The sequence below is a fragment of the Schistocerca serialis genome, chromosome 8 (genome assembly GCF_023864345.2).
Source record: "Schistocerca serialis cubense isolate TAMUIC-IGC-003099 chromosome 8, iqSchSeri2.2, whole genome shotgun sequence".
NCBI lineage: Eukaryota > Metazoa > Arthropoda > Insecta > Orthoptera > Acrididae > Schistocerca > Schistocerca serialis.
This window is the reverse complement of record NC_064645.1, coordinates 154,861,571-154,883,248: the sequence shown is the minus strand read 5'-3', so window position 1 is coordinate 154,883,248 and position 21,678 is coordinate 154,861,571. Positions and strand designations below refer to the sequence as shown.

The 21,678-nt window shown below is 41.2% G+C and overlaps 1 protein-coding gene across 1 annotated transcript in view; it reads left to right on the top strand.

Annotated features, from left to right (window-relative positions):
- Positions 1 to 21,678, top strand: part of LOC126416896 (uncharacterized) — a 306,208-nt gene that overhangs the window by 177,478 nt on the left and 107,052 nt on the right. The gene's annotated exons all lie outside the window — the stretch shown is intronic.

Sequence of the window (21,678 nt, the reverse complement as noted above, 5' to 3'; positions counted from 1 at the left end):
ATAGCTCCATACTGAACAATCAAATACAACCGGTCGCTAGACGAACGATCCGTACCTAAAGACTGGAAAGTTGCACAGGTCACACCAGTATTCAAGAGTGGTAGTAGGAGTTGAAACGTCCCCTTAGAAAAATTATACCTGACTGTGCTTAAACTGACACACAATATTTTTAGCGCAACGCAATCTGACTTTCAAAAATCCATACAAAAGAATGACCCTGACTAACATTAACCTATACGTTTCACAAATCACTTACCTCACAAAAATCTTGGTTACTCGAGCTACTGCAATAAAGCCAGCGCCACTACTGCCAGCTAAATAAAAGATTCAAACTACTGAAGGCACTAACTACTGATAGGCATAGTTAGCAAATGAAATATTTTAATAGAGAACAAACAATGTATTTACCTTAATAGTGTTGAAAGGTCATAATATATACAGCAGTTCATGACAACCAGTGTTACAAATTTCAGAACTCCGCCATCTCTCTCCCCACATCCACCACTGCTGGCGGCTCACCTCCAGCTGCGCAATGCTACGCGCTGTTAACATCCAGCTGCCCAATACTACAATGGCAGACAACAATGCAAACTAGCCACAGACTGCACACAGCACAGCCAGTGATTTTCATACAGAGCACTACGTGGCGTTACCAATAAGAAAACCTAAACAGCCTACTTACATAGCCCCCACGCTCCCCACAAAAAATTTTACAAATTGTTTTGGGCACTGGCCAATACATATTTGTGAAAAAATTTTTCACAATTACAATAACAAAGAAATCATATGCACACACTTATTGATACAAGGTTGGCCAAAAGCTAAAATTTACTCACAGTTCATAAAGACAGTCCTGATCATTCATCACAGTGAAATTGCAGTTTTTCTCAAAGTCTGAGCAGTAAAAGAAAATGCACACAGAAGTAATGGATTTCCATGCAGTCTTGAAGAAGGAGTGCTGTCGCTCCAACAGAAAGACAGTACTGACTCTTGACATGCAGGTAATGGGCCACAACAGAGCAAACCCACAGCAGAGTCATTCGAAGGTTTGAAGAATATTGGTAGGTAGGTCATCACAGAGCAGACCCACTGTAGTCCTGGTAGAGATTACGGTACTGGTGGGCCACCAGAGGTGCAGACCCACTGCAGTCCTTGTAGAAATAATGGTATTGGTGAGTCAGCAAAGGTGTAGACCCACTGTAGTCCTTGTAGAAATAATGGTATTGGTGAATCATCAAAGATGCAGACCCACTGTAGTCCTTGTAGAGATGGCCAGCAGCCATCTGTTGTGACTGTGCAGGTGCACAATTACCATTGAAGAGTATTGCGGATAATATTGCAAGTCCATAACCACCACTTGTGCACTCACAAAGTTTTTGGAATTGTCGTTAGAACCAGCAATGCTGTTATCCAGTCCCTTGCTGAATTATTAACACACGTGCAAACACTATCAGTCCCTACTTCTCGCATATTGTCCATATTCTATGACCAACAGAAACGTGTGCAGTGAAATGTAACTTACAAATTACTTAATTTGATGAACTGGTGTCAATTACTATTTTATAACATAAGAATACGATAACAAAGGTACAAAATACATCATTAAAGAACATAACAATACAGATAAGATTTGTAGTAAAACAGGCTTTACAAAAGAATAGAAATAAACGTGTACATCAGTGTTACAAGAATTATGACATAAGTACATACATAAAAGATCAGAATAACTTTTGAAACATCAACTTCACACATGAGCAATAAAACAGAACAGATAAATAATGTCTAAACATCTTTATGAAGTAAATAACATATTATTAATGCAAATTATATTTGAGGGTAACAGTATTCCTCATCATAGTGAATGTAGCTTAGGGCTAGAAAAATTCTACAACATAAATCGTATAAGCTAAACACATAAAGACAGGAAAAACACAAATAAACAAGAGTACACAAACACATAGCAGAATAACACAGGAGGAAAGGACAGGGTTTGTTTTCAGTGTAACATTTGGTACTGCAGTCCAACCCAAAGCTTCGTTCTGTAGATCTTTCCCCTTATTTCAACATTTGTTTCCACCAAAAAAAATCCTATTCAAGCATGCTTTCTGCATTCTGTTCACATCCTCTTTCAAAATTCTTTTTTTGGCCAAACCATTTTCTTATAGCTTCTCAATGCATTTCTTCCAATTCATCACAACTCGTTCTCACATATAGCCTACCCCATTTTAAGCTAACTTAAATCTACTGAGCTCAGATGCTAAACTAAGGGACGAGGCAATGCAGCAGCACAAAACAATTAACACAAACAGCAATGGAAAAAAATGCAAATTGGCAAAGCTAGCAGCATTAAATCTAAATTAGCAGAGCAATTGCAATATTACAACTAATGTAACGCAATGTGCAGCAAACAATAAAAATAAATCATTAGTAAAACTGGCTTAACAGAGTAATACAGAGTCAAATTTAATAGCACTATGTCTGGGAAGCAGCAGCAGCAAATGCAAGAACTTATACCTAAACATGACAAAGCTCAAGCAGAAAAAATAGTACACTAAAGACAACAACGCAGATAAGGGAAATGTATAATCACATCTTAATGTCTATGTAATTAAAGTGGTGCACCACAACTTATTCTACAAAATAAATTACCAACTACTTGAAAAGAAAATTATGAATGCAGTTCCTGTGAAGGTAAATGTCTTTTTGTGCTCCCTCATTTTTTTGAAAAAAATATTATTTACTCGATCTGTAGACAGAAAATATTTATATTAGTACATTTATAAAATTTTATTTTAACCAACGCTGCAGTGCAGCTAGAAACTAGATATTAAACAAAATGAGTTAATAAATACATAAAGCAAGCCATATGGCATTTCTCTCAACTAGCACGACAATAGCCGTGAAATGTTTCTCATCGTTTCATTAGGCATTTTAGTAAACATCATAAATTAAGAGCACAGTATAATCATATGTTTTCAAGTTTGAGCGTGTCATATTTGCGATGCTTTCGACAAAGAAATGTCAATAGCGAGGATAATGGCCTCTCTCCTTTTTTTTCCACCTAATGCCTTTTTTTTGTCAGACGACTATCTCACAGCTGGGCGCTCAAATCACATTACGGCAAGGTCACTTACCTTTCTTTCTGAAATATTTACGACAGCAGTTTGCTACAGTGACAGTCTCATATAAAAATTTCACAGGTCGAGAATTTGCGTTACAAATGTGTAGAAACAAAATCTTATGAATATAACAGTGTCCAAAAAATTTTCGCCGGCATTGTGATACATTCACGCATTTACACACATTTCATAACTCTTAAAGTACGATTCTTGGTTTCCAACAACCTTTTTCACGAACCAGAGTCCCTAACCACTACTCATTATTCCTTACCTTATTCGTCGACACTTCTACAATATTTCATCATAACAGATACGTAGCATAATCAAATAACTCATATAGCATCAGCTTACTGATCATAAACATACCTCAGCAGCATAATACACATCGTCATCGTAATAATATCATAACACCTCAGTCAACTCTCAAAATCGTCATAGCTTCCTCCAATAATTTCAAAACCTAAAAAAAATTCTCTGCTCATATCAAAAGTGTCATCTGCCTCAAACGTACTTTAAAAATCATGATCCCATACCAAATACATCATTCAAAGCTCTCATAATATCACAATGGGTCCAAAAAAATACGAACAGTCCACAAAGTGCAGACAAAATACAATTTCATAAGTATGAAATTATCCAACTGTGTAATTGCGTAAACATGTGTCACTGATGTAGTAAAAAAAAAAAAATGTTTGTCTCTCAGTTAAATGATCAGATAGCTGTGTAATTTTGTCTTAGAGAAATATGGTACCGATTTGTGAAGTTTTATAAGCAAATACCATATTAGCTAGGGCTCCTTGTGCTTGCCAGACACATGGTACACAAAGTAAGCGTGTACCCCCCTGAGGATTAACGTAATTATACCCTCAGGTGTTACAGATTACAGCAATGGAATGAAATGTATCACGGAAAACTTTCTTTGCAATTCAAAAATCTTTAAAAATAAATGTTTTAAGTATAAAATTAATCACTCAAATACGTGTACTGTAGCGCTAAACTGTGCTTCTTGTTGCAACATAATCTCTGTGGAAGTGTCGTAGTTATCGTCCTCCGAAAGCTAAGTTCTGCAGAAGTCAATGTACTTACCTCACGATACACAAAAGTGAAATGCTTTGCGTAAAGATATCGTAGTTATTACGTACCTGACCGTGATCAAGAAAGTTCTATAATGTAACGTATTGTTGTGCTACAGAAAAGGCTGTCTCATTGTAGCTATACCACAAAAGTTACTACTAATACATGTTTTACTTTCCAGAAGAATTCAGAAAACTGTGCAGATATAAAACAGATACACCGCAAAAGCAACATTGTAAATTGTCACTCATTAGTAGCGTCGTGATAAAATCGTGTAGCTGTCACATAAACTAACCACTGTAGTACAGTACAGTAGTACTTCAAATAAAGAATGTCTTTTCAACTAAACCAAAATGTTGCATTAAAATCTCATTAGTAGTACCAGTATATGTTCTAAGAATGTAAGCCTTATAGTCCTTACGTAATCGTGCAACTAACAAGCAAGAATGTACACACACAATAACACTGTGACATCTGTTCACTATAACACTGCATTTGTAATTTCTGTTTCAATAAGTTCTCTTGGTTCTTGACTGGATATTTAACTTCAAACTTTGTTGCATGTTAACATATTCTAAGTCTGACAAGCATACTAGTAATGTAAAGTGAAAAATTTTATAGCAAAGACTAAGTTCAAAAGCAGATTATCTTTCAATAAACGGTTTTACATGTGAAGTGTGGTGAAATCCTTTACTCTTCATAGTACTCAGAGTTTGAACTTGAATGCAATTGTCATTTGGTATACGTCGGTAAAGAATACTGAAATTTTTTCTCAAGGTTAGCGTGTATGTTATTTTTCCCTGAGCCAGCCGGCGCAGGTGGCTGCCTGCGGTGCGAATCATTGTCTGTTTCTTTGTTGGCGCGCGCCGTTATTGGGATTAGGAGACCTAACTTCTACAAATTCGCCTTGACGAGAAGGTCCTGCCCTGTTTGAAGCTCGCCAGTTCTGATGGAATTCAGGTGTGTCGTTTTGTCGGTAGTTTACATAGTTTCTTGTTTGTCGGTCATGTGGTGGATAATTTCTCCCTGAATCGTAACTGCACGCTGAACTGTTGCGTCTGAAAGTATTCTGTCTCCCTTGATAATAATAGTTCTGGTTACCATATTGTCTGTTTCTATGATTGTCTCTGTCATATTTATTACTACAGAAATGCGATCTTTCTCTGTAACTATTATTACTCTGACAGTGGTTGTCATATGGGTGGTGTCTGTTTTGGTCACGATTTGCGTTGTGAGAATAGCCTTGTCGTGTCCAGTTATTATTTCTGTCGTCACGGAATTGTGACGTATGTGACCTGTAGTGATTGTTTTCCTGTTTTCGCATCCGGCGACTGTCTGTGTCAATTTCTAATTCTTGTAGGAGTCCCTGAAAAGCTTCAATGTCTTCTTTGCAACGTCCTGCTAAAATAATATGTCGTAAATGTTCAGGTAATTTGATTAAGCAAATGCGGATGAGTTCTGAGGGGCTGTATGGGTTTGTCAGGTACTGATTCTTGTGCAACATGTCTTCAAAATATTTCACAAGACTGGAAAATTCAGATTGTTCGAAATGTTTCATCATTATGATGCTATGTTTTACTCGGTCTTGTGTAGCTTGAGACCAATATGCTGAGAGGAAAGCATGATAAAATTCTCCTTCACTGTGACAGTCGTGAATGACCGATCGCATTCTTACAGCTGGTTCATTCTCTAGGTAGCCACACATAAATTCTAATCTGTGTTCTAACGACCAGTTGGGAGGAAAACAATGAGAGAATTGATGCAGCCATGCTTGTGGATGAATGTCGTTGTCAGAATTCTTAAATGTTTTGAATTTGCGTGTAGTAATGAACAGCTTATAGTCAAAATCATCATGTCGGTCATTGTTGCGTCGTTTCAGCAGTTCCATTTCAAAATTTGGTGCACCTTGCCAATTTCTTTCATAACTTCCGAAATGCCCTGTGTTATTATTTTGCGGCTTTTCCGTATTTCTAAGTCCCTCTTCCTGTGTTGGAGCGCGAGTGTCCTCTGAAATACGTAATTCTTGTATTACCTGTGTCAGCTGATCTTGTACCTCCCGGATTTCTCTTTGGTGTTGTGTATTAATTTGATTCTGATTTTGTTTGAATTTCCTAATTTGTTCGTACTCTTCTGTGTCATTAAAGACTACCGGTCTTGCGTCATTCAGATTATCATCTACCTTCGTAGATAAGTTAGTGAACTGATCCGAAAGTTCCGCTACTTTCTCTGATAGTGTACTTATTTCCTCAGTGTGTTTTTCTGAACCAAGTTTCAGAGTGTCCATTTGTGTTGAAATCATATCTACTCTGTCCTTTAAGTTTTCTTTAGTTTTTGCAAGTTGCATAACCGAATCGGTAGATGCAACTGAGTCAATTTTAGCTTGCAAGTTGTCGTGATTTTCATGAACAATAGTTTGCAGTTCTTTTATGGCTGCTTCGTGATTCTGTAATGCATTTTCATGACGCGAAAAAATAGGTTGGAAATGCTCACAAATTTGTGTTTTTACGTCATTACAGCCTTTTTGACATTTCGATTCGATGTTATGTAACTCAGTAGTTAAATCTTCACGTGTTTGTTCAAGCGTGGTGTCTAACTTTTTAAGATTTTGTTCCACTGTGTCTAACGTTTGAAGATTTTGTTCCATTGTGTCTAACTGTTGCTGTGTTTGTCTCTGGTGTTGTTCCATTATGTCTAACTTTTGAAGATTTTGTTCCATTGTGTCTAACTTTTGAAGCTTTTGTCCCATTTGTTGCATTAATTGTAATAACAATGCGCTGGTGTCTGAAACATGTTCCTCAGTGCTGTTCGGCAATGCATTTGAACCGGCAATATTCGCAGTTTGAAAAGCAGAAAATGTGTCTTGACTTATTTGAGAAAACGGTGAGGACGCAAAACCTGAATCTACTGTATTTGCGAAATTGTGTCCTGTCATTTCGGATTCCTGAGGCGAGCTGTTGCCGACCGATCGATCGATAATGCTTCCCTTTTCACTAATTGTTTCACTGTCTACACCATTGTTTGCAGCCCGCTCCATTTCCCTATACACAATTACCAAATTACTACTTTGAACATCAGTTAATTCATTACTCGGTGGCGCTAACACACTGCTTTCGTTTTCACTGTCATTTCTCAGTTTACTTTGGAGCCTAGTATTACGTTTTTCACACGCCATTATTGTCACAATATTTCACACGATAACACAGAAAAGCACAATTTGAAGAGCAAAATAAAATAACATAGCAATGGAAATAATGTCTACTTAATTGCAAGCTCAGCTGCGAAATACTTGGTGCAAATCTACATGCATGCCACAACTGTTTTACTGTACAACAATGAAAAACTACAACTACAATGGAAATTCTCTCTATAATTACGCGCTGGCAATAAACAAAAGCTACACTAATTACACAAACTACAAGAAAAAAATCAGAAGATTCCAGTGAGGTATCCTCGGCTAAGGGTCGACATATGAAACGTCCCCTTAGAAAAATTATACCTGACTGTGCTTAAACTGACACACAGTATTTTTAGCGCAACGCAATCTGACTTTCAAAAATCCATACAAAAGAATGGCGCTGACTAACATTAACCTATACGTTTCACAAATCACTTACCTCACAAAAATCTTGGTTACTCGAGCTACTGCAATAAAGCCAGCGCCACTACTGCCAGCTAAATAAAAGATTCAAACTACTGAAGGCACTAACTACTGATAGGCATAGTTAGCAAATGAAATATTTTAATAGATAACAAACAATGTATTTACCTTAATAGTGTTGAAAGGTCATAATATATACAGCAGTTCATGACAACCAGTGTTACAAATTTCAGAATTCCGCCATCTCTCTCCCCACATCCACCACTGCTGGCGGCTCACCTCCAACTGCGCAACGCTACGCGCTGTTAACATCCAGCTGCCCAATACACAACAATGCACACTAGCCACAGACTGCACACAGCACAGCCAGTGATTTTCGTACAGAGCACTACGTGGCGTTACCAATAAGAAAACCTAAACAGCCTACTTACAGAGTAATCTACTAAGTTACAGGCCCGTATCATTAGCGTCTATATGCAGTAGAATTTTGGAACATATATTCCGAATGACCTCGAAGGGATCGGTTTAAAACACACAGTCAACATGGTTTTTGAAAACAACGTTCTTGTGAAAGACAACTCGCTCTTTACTGGCACGAAGCGTTGAGTGCTATTGACAAGGAATTTCAGATCGATTTCGTATTTTTATATTTCGCGAAGGCTTTTGACACTACCACACATGCAGCTTGTAGTGAAATTGCGTGCTTATGGAATACCGTCTCAGTCCTGTGACTGGATTCCTGAATTCCTGTCAGAGAGTTCACAGTTCGTAGTAAATGACGGAAAGTCATCTAGGAAAACGAAAGTGATTTCTAGCGTTCCCCAACGTGGTGTTAATGGCCCTATGCTGTTCTTTATCTACGTAAACGATTTAGGAGACAATTTGACCAGCCGTCTTAAGTTGTTTGGAGATGATGCTGTCAATTATCGTCTTGCAAAGTCGTAAGAAGATCAAAACAAATTGCAAAACGATTTAGTAAAGATATCTGAATGGTGAGAAAATTGGCAATTGACTCTAATTAATGTATAGTGTGAGGTCATCCACATGAGTGCTGCAAGGAACTCGTTAAATTTGGGCTACACGATAAATCAGTGATATCCGAAAATTCAACTACGTACCTAGGAATTACAATTACTAACAAGTTAAATAGGAGAAAACACATAAAGCATGTTGTGAGGAAGGCGAACCAAAGACTGCGTTTCACTGGCAAAACACTTAGACGATGCAACAGATCTACTAAAGAGACTGCCTACACTACACTTGTCCGTCCTCTTTTGGACTACTGCTACGCGATCTGGGATCCTTACCAGATGGGATCAATGGAGTACATCGAGAAAGTTCAAAGAAGAGCAGCACTTCTCGTATTATCCCGGAATAGGGGAGAGAGTATCACGGACATGAAAAGGATTTCGGGTAAACATCATTAAAACAAAGGCGTTTTTCGTTGCGGCGGAATCTTCGTGCGTGATTTCAATCACCTTCGCCCCCAAATGCGAAAATATTTTGTTGACGCCGACCTACACATTGATAAGCGATCATCACAATAATATAAGGGAAATCAGAGCGTGCATGGAAATATATAGGACAATTGAAAGAAAATCAGCCCTCGGTCACTATTTTTAACAAATTAACCTGGTTTCGACACTGCTAGCAGGTTAATTTGTTAAAAATAGTGACCGAGGGCTGATTTTCTTTCAATTGTATTCACGGTCTCTAAATGTGCAGCCATCTACAAGATTTTGAAATATATAGGAGTTTGTTTTTTCCGCGCACTGTTCGAGATTGGAATAACAGAGAATTATTGTCGAGGTGGTTCGATGAACCTTCTGCCAGGCATTGTACAGTATCCATGTAGATGCAGAAGTAGACGCAGATATTTCGGACCCGCATCCGGGGCAGCGATACTTTTCGTGGGAAATGTTTCTTCCAAAACTGCAAGAATTAGGAAGCATAAAATGGATATCTTCCGTCCACCGATCAAGACACAACACGTCTTGGTTTGTGGAAGATGACCTGCTTCTATGAAATCCAGGTATGAATGAAATTCGTTGTCACTTTGGTATAAGGTATCTACGATAAATATCACGTACGCTCAAGAACAGTACATCGGAAACTCCAGCCTTCTGCAGCCCAACAAATTTGCGGTGACTGAACATTGTATTTCCATTGACCAACGCAGGGATCACAGAAAGGTCAAAATTCCGGCCCGAGCCTCATCGTATTGGGATTCGGTGGTCAAGGAAGCTGTAGGAATACGACAGACAGAAAATCTGCTCAACCGAGAGAAGAGCTTCCATCTCGACAGTTGTTGGAAACAACTTCTTTCACGTCTGGACTTTCAATGGAATTTTTACTCCGATTCCTCCCTCCATGACATTCCAATATCTGCCGTCTACTGCCATAAATAACCACCTACCTGATAATCACTGCGCTTGCACCATTACCTTTATCTTTTGTTAGACGCATAGTTATTACTATGACTTGCGCTGTGTGGTGATTGTATTATCAGTGACGCAAGAGCAATACTCCACAGCACAGCTTCGCATTACGTGGTTTTAGCATGTCAGAGAATAAGCAGGCACTCTTGTACGCTCACCGATTCATCTTGGAGGTTAAGGTCGTAAGGCTAACAGCCGAAATATCGCGAAAGAAATATTTCTGTCACAGATGCAAAAAAAAAAAAAAAAAAAAAAAAAAAAAAAAAAAAATGATGGGATATTTAGCATAATGGTTGAAAGACAAAATAAATATACAGAATGTCTCTCCTAAGAGTCGTTAGGCGCATTATCTCTGGCGTTTCAGGTGAGGAGCGTATGAAAGTCCGTGCAAAGTTCGAGAGATGGCACCGTCGTTTCATATCGAGGTCATATTTAGTTAGTAGCATCTTCGGAAAGAACACACACCAAGTTTCAGTCATATTGGTCTATTTCTTTGTGTTTGGCATTCGTGTGAATCAAGGAAGTCGAGTGGTTGTCAAAAAATGGACGAAAAAGAATTTAGTGTGGTGATTAAACATTACTTTATGAAAGGCAAAACGCCTCGGGAGAATAAAGAGAAGCTTGATAAACATTACGGTGACTCTGTACCTTCGATTAGAACAGTTTGTAAGTGGTTTCAAATATTTCGGAGTGGCCATATGATCACAAGTGATGCTGAACGTTCTGGACGCCCTGTGGAGGTTACGACTCCATAAATCATTGATAAAATCCATGATATGGTAATGGATGACGCAAGAGTTAAGGTGCGTGAGATTGCTAGTGCTGTGGGCATCTCGAATGAACGGGTAAATAATATTTTGCATAAACATTTGGACATGAGAAAGCTATCCGCAAGATGGGTTCCGCGATTGCTCACGCTTGACCAAAAACGGAATCGTGTGAAGTGTTGCAAGGATGGTTTGCAGCTGTTCAGGAAGAATCCGCAGGTCTTTAAGCAGTGTTTCGTCACTGTGGATGAAACATGGGTACCTTGCTGTACTCCTGAGACCAAACAAAAATGTAAACAATGGGTTGCCAAGGGAGAATCTGAACCAAAAAAGGCGAAGACCATTCCTTCGGCCGAAATGGTTATGGTGACTGTCTTTCGGGATTCGCAAGGGTAACCCTCATAGACTATCTGGAAAAGGGTAAAACTATTACAGGTGAATATTATTTATCGTTATTGGACCGTTTGAAAACCGAGCTGCAAGAAAAACACCAGCGATTGGACCGCAAAAAGGTCCTTTTCCATCACGAAATGCAACATCACACACCTCAGCAGCTGTGGTCGCAAAATTAATGGAAATAGGATTCCAACTCGTTTCACATCCCCCCTATTCTCCAGACTTGGCTCGCTCGGACTACTATTTGTTATCCAATTTGAAGAAATGGCTGGCGGCACAAAGATTTTATTTAAACGTGGAGGTGATTGCAGCAACTAATAGCTATTTTGCAGACTTGGACAGTTCCTATTATTCGGAATTGATCAAGAAATTGGAAGAACGTTGGACGAAATGTATAAGTCTAAAAGCAGACTATGTCGAAAAATAAAAAAAGGTTGACCCCAAACACGTAAGTAGTTTTTTATTTTTGCACGGACTTTTCAAACGCCCCTCGTATTTGCAATTTCTCCTGCGCGTTGTGTAGCTGCAGTCAGCCGAAAAAGACATTGCTCGTCATAACTTTCATGCGACGCCCATTGTCGACGGAAAGCGTCGGTTTCTTTCACGTTACAAACAAAACCATTTTTGATGCTGATATTTACGTGCTCAGTAGATAGAGGAGTTCCAGATTAGTCTACTGCTACATTCTTTTCGTCTGTGTATATTAACAGGGACACTAAGACACGAATAATAACCAGTACTGCAGCAGCACTGCCTTGACCCACGTTGACTGCTACCGACAAGCAAGCAGAGCTACTGCGTCCCTGCCGGACTGCTGTTTGTTCTTTGGTTTTTACTGTCCCTGTTAATACATATGGATAAAACGAATATCGCACTAGATTAATGTGGGAGCGCTCTATCGAATTGGATCGTAAAAGTCCGATTTAAAAAGTTTTATTTGTAATGGGAAACACACCGACGCTTTCTGTTGACACTGGGCATCGCATGAGAGACGGGGCGAGCAGTATTTGTTTGGAGCGATTCCAGCTACGCAGTGCAAAAACGAAATTGCAAACATCTGTCGAAACACCATTGAAAACGTGCTTGACGACTCTTATGAGAGACAACCTGTGTATATTGGGTGCTACGATACTTTGCTGGTAGTATCTGTAGAACCACCTTCTCGGATGATGTTGATATTTTTCACTGCTGTCTCTGTTGATACTTCGTCTGTTGTTTCAGACGCGGATGATAATACCGAATCTTCGTTCGTATCTACGGCGATTCGTTCTTCAAAATATCTCTACTCCAATAGCCGTCATACACTTATTGTGAGACACGTAATTTCAAGTATTTTAATGCCACAACGGTAAAATCTTCTAGTGCTAAATAATTTTTGTTTCTGTCGTCGAGGTCCCGGATCACAACCCTGTGACCACCTGAATTTCTTCGCTGGTGGAAAGTTCTACAATCAGGTGCACTCAACCTTGTGGGTCCAACTGAAAACCATCTTGAATATAAAAAAACAGCGAAATTGAAGCGTATGTAGCCGAAGTAGTGTTACGTCGAAAGCCTTTATCCAGGCTAGGTGGCATACGACGTATTTTTAGTAGCAGTGAAAGCATCAGGCATTATTTTGTCGGGCTAGAGATTGAAATGCTTGAAGTATTACGACCACAGATTTTATTTTTTGCAACATTGCAGAACAGTTCTATATGATGAAACTTCCCCTTTGTATGTAAAGAATGACAGTGCTGGAAGAACTCTTACGTTATTTGATTTTCAAACAGCTGAGCAAAACTGAACTTAAGACAGTTCTGTCTTTACTTATTCTTATCATCACTAATATTTTTGGCGTAACGCAGTCTGACATTCAATAATCCCTACAAAAGAATGGCCCTGACTAACAATAACATATACCTTTCATGAATCACTTACCTCACAAGAATCTTCGTTACTCGAACTACTGCAATAAAGCGAGCGCCAATACTGCCAGCTAAATAAAAGATTCTAACTACTGAAGGCACTAGCTACTGATAGGAATAGTTAGCAAATGAATGATTTGGTAGAGAACAAACAATGTATTTACCTTAATAGTGTTCAAAAGTTATATCAGTTCATGACATCCAGTCTTACAAATTTCCTTTTTCTGACGGACACACGTCCAGATCGTCCGCTCATAGTACCCTCTCAGAACTGGCATCTCTCTCCCCACATCCACCACTACTGGCGGCTCACATCCAACTGCGCAACGCTACGCTGGCAAATATTCCAACGATGAGTCTAACCAGCCAGAGACTGCACACAGCGCAGTCAGAGATTTTCATACAGAGCGCTACGTGGCGTTACCAACATAAAAACCTAAACAGCCTATTTACAATGATTTAGGCTTTGATGGTACGGCGGCAGTAGGAACTGAGCCAGTTACTTGGAAACTTTAGTGAATGGAACGCATAGAGAAACGTTTGTGCTTCTTAATTGGTATCGAAAGTTTCGCTTTGCTTGTCTCTTTTCTGTCCGTTTCTATGAGATAGGGCGAAATTTTCCTGTTACGGTTACGGAGGAAAGGTGAACACGAAACGGGAAGCGGCAATCGCAACAAAATGAAACTTTGCGTGGCACTACTCCTCGCGCATTATCACCTTCGATAATTTATTTACAGCATGTACGAATCCATGGTTCATCTAAAGCAGTGGTTTCGAACCTGCCTGTAATTACCGGCCAAGGAGGAAAATGAAATTCTCTGAGAGGTAAAAAAAAAAAAAAAAAACCAAAAGGGTTCAATAGTGTTTAGGCCATAGATCTAAATTATTTTCAAAAGATCATTATTATTATTATTACTTTTCGTAAGACTGTAATACTGATTACACAATTTACCAATTTCTATATTTCTTAAATATTAGAATTACTACATGACACAATGTGGTGTGAAACGAAACTATGATCATCTTCTTCATCACTATTTTGAACGCCGGCCGCTGTAGCCGAGCAGTTCTAGGCGCTTCAGTCCAGAACTGCGCTGTTGCTACGGTCGCTGGTTCGAATCCTGCCTCGGGCATGGATGTGTGTGATGTCCTTAGGTTAGTTAGGTTTAAGTAGTTCTAAGTCTAGGGGACTGATGACCTCAGATGTTGAGTCCTATAGTGCTTAGAGCCATTTGAACCATATTTCGTACGACTTCATTCACAATGGTAAGCAGAGGTGGGGTACAGATTGGTGCAGCAGCTGTTATCATAGGAAAGTTGGACAGGAACAAAAATGATTAACGAAGAAGTTGATACAACAAACAGAAGATTTAGTTAAATTGTGTTTCTCCAAGTGTACGAAGATTCATTACAAATAATGCAGCAAGAGTTAGTGCTCAGCTCATATAAGAGCAAGGAGGTTGAGGTTTGCTGTGCTAAGCACAGACGATGGTGCCATAGAGATGAGGCTCCAAGTGAGAGTGGGCTGTACCACTGCCTCTGGCTGTCCTGCATCATGGCGGCAGAGAGGACTCGTGGTACGGAGCCGCTGGAGGCGTGGCTCATCCGGCACGCACCATTGGGTCCGCCAGATCCCATGTGATTGCTATGCGCCTCAGATGGGTAACTTGCTGTTCCATTGCCAACTATGATGCCTCTGTGGGGGTATCAATACGTGATACCACAATCACATACTCTCCTCACTATACACAGACTTTGCACTTCATACCATGCTTCTATAAGATTAAAATTGAGACATTATACAACACATATGCTTAAATATTTAATGAAAATGCCGTTTCCGAGTTGCAGGTAGTTCCCATAACGGATCATAAATTGCTTCGTTATTCACTTTGCAAAAAATAAGTGCACTAATTGACAGCACAACAGTAACTATGTGATGGTTACCGCACTGCTGCGGGACCTACACAATATTTTTATTATTACTGAAAGTCATGAGATACAAAGCACTGACAGCCTAAAGTCTTCCAATTTTCGCTTCCTCCGAAGTAAGGACTCCGGTAGTCAAGTAATTTACAGACTTAGTATAGTGCACACGTTTTAACTTGGTTGGTTTTAAATGGAGGTGCAGGGTGTAGCTGGAGCACGTATAACTATGGATAGGTGTGATGCAGAAGAAGCATGTTATGTAACAAGTACGTAACCTCAATGTGGAAACTTGACGGTCTTTTCCGAGAAGTAGTTGTAAGTAGCACTAGTGACACGCTGGAAATAGTTTTATCATTCTATAAACCGGCAGTACCTGTTGTCTAAATGACTCATTAGTTCGTGGTTTAGTAAAACATCCAAAAAAACTAAATATCATTTATCTTTCGTCATTTTAAAAGTAAAAGCGTTCAGACAAAACTGTTTTTCATTTTTAAGTTCAGTCACATGCTGATGTTCATTATGACTGGAGGAGGTGGGGGGGGAGGAGGAGAGATACTAGCTAATACTTGGTTGTACTCAGGGATAATTGTCTCAGAAAGATTTGGAACCACTGGCGTAAATAAACTAGTTTTTGTCAGAATATCCTTGGTAGCCTGGAAGCCCAGGTTTGTGTGACAAAAGCTGTGCAGGTTTTGCAAATACGATATCTCCTTCTGTTGTTCATAGTATCACAGAAATTACTGTCTAATAACATATTTTCTGTGTCATAAATGAAATATGTGATGTGTGCGTTTTGCGTATTCTGTTTCGGCCCTTCGCATCCCTTCTTCCTTTGCACACTACTGACTTACTTAACTTTTGCTCGTCGACATTTACTTGCATCTTACGGCGTCTTCTCTGTCTTTCCCGTTGTCAGTAAATTTAAAAACTTTAACAGCAAGTTGCCTCGGTATTTTCCACTATCGGTTTTGTGATCACTTTTCGCGGCCACTTTTCGCTCTCGTGCTGCGAAGTGACAGCGCACGTTGCTTTGAATTGGAACGTGACTGCACTGTCACATGACTATGTTACTTTCTGCTGCAGACGGGTAACCAGTTCGCCTTTCTGAGTAATACCATATATCGCTTGATGACGAGGATGCGATCGTACTGAGTGTGTTGACAGACAGACATGACTGGCTCGAAGAAGTTTATACTAGTAGAATCTAGTATCATTAATAAAAAGTTACAGCAATCAATCGCAAATATTGTTTGTTACATATCTAGTTCGCACCTCAAGACATCAACAGTCCAGTTGAGATTGTGTTCATATTCAAGTGGTTTTGATGTTTGACTTTTACTGCACTGAACATGGCCACACAGTGACCGAAATTTAGATATGCAGTATACATCATTTGAGACTGATTGCTGTACCCTTTACTACGTGAAATGAATACAGTCGCTGGACACAACTGCTTCCCCATGGAACCAAATCTGACAGAGAAAGCCAGTATCTTACATTGCATGTCGAATGTTGAAAAGATTGAAAGTCAACTTGAATGTGTCCCAAAGAAGCGCCACGTAAGAGGACCACTGGTGTTATCAGTACACATAAACAATATATCACGTAGGTATTGGAGATCCTCACTAAGGACGTTAATGTCTACGGGCAAGTTTTGTCATTGGACGATGATAAGGAAATGGGGGAATACTTGGAAAAATTTCCACTTGCTGTAAGGAACGGCACTTGTCTCTAAATGTAAATAAATGGAAGACACAGCCTATTACAGACGAGGAATTCAATAGTATTCCATTAGAAGATTAATGGCGAACATCTGGAGTCCGTGGAATCTAAATAATTAGGGGCAATATTAGGAACCTATATGTTCTGGGGCGAACAAGTGGGATTAGGAAACATAATGGAATATTTAGATTTGTTGGATGGGTTTTGGGAAAGTGCAACGAGCGGAAATCGCAAACAGGATGGTCTTTCGATAAACTGTAGACTATTTCTCAAGAGTTTGGAGTCGTTATTAAGTAGGTATGACAGAAGACGTCGAACGTATGCGGAGACGTGCTTTTTGGATCGTGACACTTTAGCTGATTACACACGAAAGGATTTCTGCGACGAGCCACAACGGCGTCCCAGTTCCGCAGATATTTTTGACGAATCCGACCTGCCGATCTCAGACCCTTCATGTACCTTTAACGTGCGGACACCGCCCGTCGGATGTAGTCTCTCAGATCTGCCCGGAGAGCGGGTCCCTTCGCGTGTGGCGTATGTCGCCGGATTTTTCGTAATTTATCCCCAGATCCAGGACTGCGGCGGATGCTCAACAGACCAGATGCCGCAGGCGGCGCTTTTCTTTAGCTGCGACTGTGTCTCACCGAGAGCGCGCTGTACAATGAATTTTAGGACATTATTTTATAGTAGTCCACTTTTGGATTTTGAACCGTTTATCGTCCAGAGGAAGTTAGTATGGACCATATGAGGAAGAGATATGAGATTTGTACGCTGTACGCTCGAAAGAAAAATCGCACAAAATCGGCGAAAAAAAGGACTGCCGAAAGGTAACATTCCAGCCAGATAGATCTGATTCGGAATCGTGGATGTTCTTCTGAGACTCATGAAGCTTCGATATGCTAGGAAGAAGGCGCTCTAGATCCCTTGATAAGCAGAGTAACTCGTAACAATCTGTAAAGTAATGGACGTAATACAGTTACGGGTAACACAGTGAGGAACCTAATAAAGGCAACTTTTTACTGTTACTCGCCCTACTACTGGTTTATACTATTCATCCCCATTTTCCGTTACTTTCAGAAGCCGACACGTTTCTAAGATCTTTTCTGTAACTTGGTTTAAAATTTTGAAGCTTAAGTTTAACAAAACTTCGTGACTAGGAACATCGTCTAGAAATGTATCAATTCGACTATTATGTGACCGTCTTGGCTGTCTATAAATGTTTCAGTTCAAGGATTTTGTGACCATTTTGGCTGATTATACCATCTCGTGATGCGACGTTTGTTCCCCAATAGTGATGCTATTCTCCAGAACGACACACAGTTCTCGACTTTCAGAACTGGTTTTGCCAACACGAAGATGAATTATCGAATCTACCCTGGCCATGCAATCAACAGATCTCGATATTATTGGGCCTTTGTGGTCTACTTTGGAGAGAAGAGCGTTTGATAGCTATCCACCTCCACCAACGTTTCCTGAACCTGCCACTGTTTTTCAGGAAGGATGGTACATAATTCCCTTGAAAACCGTACAGGACCTGTATTTACCCATTCCGAGACGACACGAAGCTGTTTTACGCCAGTGCTCTTCTATACAGTATTATCCATGTTGTGTTTTTGGTGTTCCGTAATTTTGACCAATCCCTGTACCTCTCCTCCCAGTTCCTCTGGCGTAAATCTGACGGTGTTGCCACTGTCACCAGGTAACTTGTTGGCCTTGCGGAGTAATACAGTGTAGAAGCCCTTCGAAAAGCTGCAGATGAACTCTACTTGAGTACTTCGAACTACTACACTACTGGCCATTAAAATTGCTACACCACGAGGATGACGTGCTACAGACGCGAAATTTAACCGACAGCAAGAATATGCTGTGATACGCAAATGATTAGCTTTTCAGAGCGTTCACACAAAGTTGGCGCCGGTGGCGACACCTACAACTTTCTGACATGAGGAAAGTTTCCAACCGGTTTCTGATACACAAACAGCAGTTGACTGGCGTTGCCTGATGAAACGTTGTTGTGATGCCTCGTGTAAGGAGGAGAAATGCGTACCATCATGTTTCCGAATTTGATAAAGGTCGTATTGTAGACTATCGCGATTGCGGTTTATCGTATCGCGACGATGCTGCTCGCGTTGGTCGAGATCCAACGACTGTTAGCAGAATATGTAATCGGTGGGTTCAGGAGGGTAATACGGAACGCCGGGCTGGACGCTAACGACCTCGTATCACTAGCAGTCGAGATGACAGGCATCTTATCCGCATCGCTGTAACGGATCGTGCAGCCACGTCTCGATCCCTGAGTCAACAGATGGGGACGTTCGCAAGACAACAACCATCTGCACGAACAGTTCGACAACGTTTGCAGCAGCATGGAATATCAGCTCGGAGACGGTGGCTGTGGTTACCCTTGACGCTGCATCACAGACAGGAGCGCCTGCTATGGTGTACTCAACGACGAACCTGGGTGCACGAATGGCAAAATGTCATTTTTTAGGATGATTCCAGGTTCTGTTTATAGCATCGTTATGGTCGCATCCGTGTTTGGCTACATCGCTGTGAATGCACATTGGAAGCGTATATTCGTCATCGCCATGCAGGCGTATCTCCCGGCGTGATGGTATGGGGTGCCACTGGTTACACGTCTCGGTCACTTCTTGTTCGCATTGACGGTACTTCGAACAGTGGACGTTACATTTCAGATGTGTTACGACCCGTGGCTCTACCCTTCATTCGATCCCAACGAAACCCTACATTTCAGCAGGATAATGCACGACCGCGTGTTGCAGGTCCTGTACGGGCCTTTCTGGATACAGAAAATGATCGACTGCTGCCCTGGCCAGCACTTTCTCCCGATCTCTCATCAACTGGAAACGTCTGGTCAATGGTGGCCGAGCAACTGGCTCGTCACAATACGCCAGTCACTTGATGAACTGTGGTATCGTGTTGAAGCTGCATGGGCAGCTGTACCTGTAAACGCCATCCAAGCTGCCAGGCGTATCAAGGCCGTTATTACGGCCAGAGGTGGTTATTCTGGGTACGGATTTCTCAGGATCTATGCACCCATATTGCATGAAAATGTAGTCACATGTCACTTCTAGTATAATATATTTGTCCAATGAATACCCGTATAACATCTGCATTTCTTCTTGGTGTAGCAATTTTAGTGGCCAGTAGTGTACATCGAACTACTAGTTGCGAGATACGGTGTGTAATTGAAGCTAGTTATGCCTCACACGATTGTTCTATCCCGAAGCATTGTTGACTGTTTGAGAGCTTTTTTCTTCTTCCAGGAATGACATTTTGTGACACAGGAACCACGGTTAAAACAGACGGCAAATAAATAAATTAGAAGTATGGGTGTGCTAGTAAAACTGCGACGGCTGAGGAGATAGGTCATGGGTGTCGTGGCAAGTTCAGATGGGATGGCACCGCTGCGACGTTTGTATAGAAAAACAGTCCCGCTGTGAGTACGGGTCCCCGGACGCGTCGCTGCGAGATGCTGCAGAGTTGGAACACACCCGCCCCAGCACCAGGAGATAGGGCGGGAAGAGCAAAGAAACGAGCGAAGGAAGGCGGGAAGGAAGAAAGGAAGGAAGGAAACAGGGGGGCGGTAAAAGTCCGGAGCACGAAGAGAGTGGCACTCGGCTAGAATCAGCGGAGGGGCGGCGCGGAATAGGTCGAGGGGTCCCGCGAGGCGAGAAAGGTCAAGGACCCCGGCCTCACTCGCCGGGCAGACGTCACGGCGCCGCTTTCTCCCTCCGCTGCCGGTTCGGAAACGCATTATCCCCTGCAACTTTACGCCGGCAGGGGTAAAGAGATGCTTGCCGAAGGATCACCGGCCGTGCAGGTAACCGCGTGCAGGGAGCGGAGTGGGAAGACGACGCTTGGCGTCGAGAATTTCTCTGGCCTCCAGTTCTCGAGATCCTGATCATGAGTGGCAGCGAAACAACGCTATGCGCGAAACTTCGCTGTGATAGTGGTGTGACTGCACGCTGTCCACTGCACAGTTTATGTGAACTCCGCCAGAATAACATTCCTTACAACAGTATCAGTGATTTACAACAGTATCAGTGATTTACAATTAGAATCAGCCAACTTATGTAAATACCTGGATGTATAAATTCGTAGGTACATCTACATCTACATCTGCATGATTATTCTGCAGCTTAGCGCCGTCCGGGGTGGCCGAGTGGTTCTAGGCGCTACAGTCCGGAACCGCGCGACCGCTACGGTCGCAGGTTCGAATCCTGCCTCGGGCATGGATGTGTGTGCTGCCCTTAGTTTAGTTAGGTTTAAGTAGTTCTAAGTTCTACGGGAGTGATTACCTTAGCAGTTAAGTCCCATAGTGCCCAGAGGCATTTGAACCATTTATTTGCAGTTTAGCAGAGGGTTGACAGAAACAATTTCGGTCTTCTCGACCGTTCCATTCTCGAATACACATAGGAAAAAAGAAACCTAAATCATGGCACTGGTATGTAATGATTCCTTTTGAGGATCGTCAAATATGGCTGCTCCTCTTTCTTTAAATTTAGTGAGTGAATTAACGTTAACTCCGTCCGAACAGGCCTTGGAAGGCCCAACGGTACCGACCGACCGCCTTGTCATCCTCAGCCCAAAGGCGTCGCTGGATGCGGATGTTGAGGGGCACGTGGTCAGCACACACACTCCCGGATCCGCTACTTCTCAGTCAAGTAGCTCCTCAGTTTGCCTCACAAGGGCTGAGTGCACCCCGCT